The sequence below is a fragment of the Cervus elaphus genome, chromosome 27, assembly GCF_910594005.1.
Source record: "Cervus elaphus chromosome 27, mCerEla1.1, whole genome shotgun sequence".
Taxonomy (NCBI): Eukaryota; Metazoa; Chordata; class Mammalia; order Artiodactyla; family Cervidae; genus Cervus; species Cervus elaphus.
The window spans coordinates 46,115,476-46,116,451 of record NC_057841.1 but is presented as its reverse complement, the minus strand read 5'-3'; the positions used below and the strand labels follow the sequence as shown (position 1 = coordinate 46,116,451).

General features: G+C 38.5%; 1 non-coding gene across 1 annotated transcript; it reads left to right on the top strand.

Annotated features, from left to right (window-relative positions):
- Nucleotides 1–354: 354 nt before the first annotated feature.
- Nucleotides 355–426, top strand: TRNAC-ACA. The gene has a single exon. It is a non-coding gene; the product is annotated as a tRNA-Cys (tRNA).
- Nucleotides 427–976: the final 550 nt, after the last annotated feature.

Below are 976 nucleotides of genomic sequence, written 5' to 3'. Positions count from 1 at the left end.
CCCAGACCATTCTACCTGTCACAGACACAGCAGGTTTAAGATGCCTTCAGGTTATCTGAGTGGAGGTGTCAACCAGGCTGTTGGGCATCAGAGGTGAGTTCAGAGGGCAGTTCCAGGAGACAGAAGTTTGTATGTTAGCAGTGCAAACAGTATCTGAATCATTAAGGGGTTAACTGTCGACAGAGATTAAAAGGGGGCCTCAAAATAGACCCACCCCTCAGATTAGGATTGGGATATGATGGGGTAAACAGTGTGGGGGGGAGAGGATTTTCACATTCTTACTTTACATAATTTTTTTTTTTTTACTTTACATATTTTTGTTGTTGGTTTTTTTAATGATCAGATATTATTACTTCCCTGGTGGCTCAGATGGTAAAGCATCTGCCTACAATGTGGGAGACCCAGGTTCGATCCCTGGCTTGGGAAGATCCTCTGGAGAAGGAAATGGCAACCTACTCCAGTTCTCTTGCCTGGAAAATCCCATGGCAGGCTACAGTCCATGAGGTCACAAAGAGTCGGACACAACTGAGCCTTTCACTTTCACTTTATTATTTTCCTAATTTCAAATAGAATAAGGGAAAATACTGCAAAACTCTGTGTCAGAAAACATAAACAAAATTTTGAAATTAAACAATAAATCAGAAAAATATTTAAGCTATGTGACAGATAATGGGTTAACTTGCAAATCTCCTACAGATCAATAAGAAAATGTTGACCACAGCAATGGAAAATAAGCAAAGGTCATGAGCTTAAGACATGTACACACGCACACTCACATACAAACACACAAATATTATAAGTGCCCATCAATATCTCATAAAAAGTTCAATCAATAAAATGAAAAATTAAAATGAAGGTCTTGTTTTCAACCTAACATACTGTCATGGACAAAACAAATAAGAAGACTGACAACTAAGTTTTTGGAGGACAGGTTTAAACAGGGGCTATCAAATACTGCTCCTCCAAGTATAAGTTA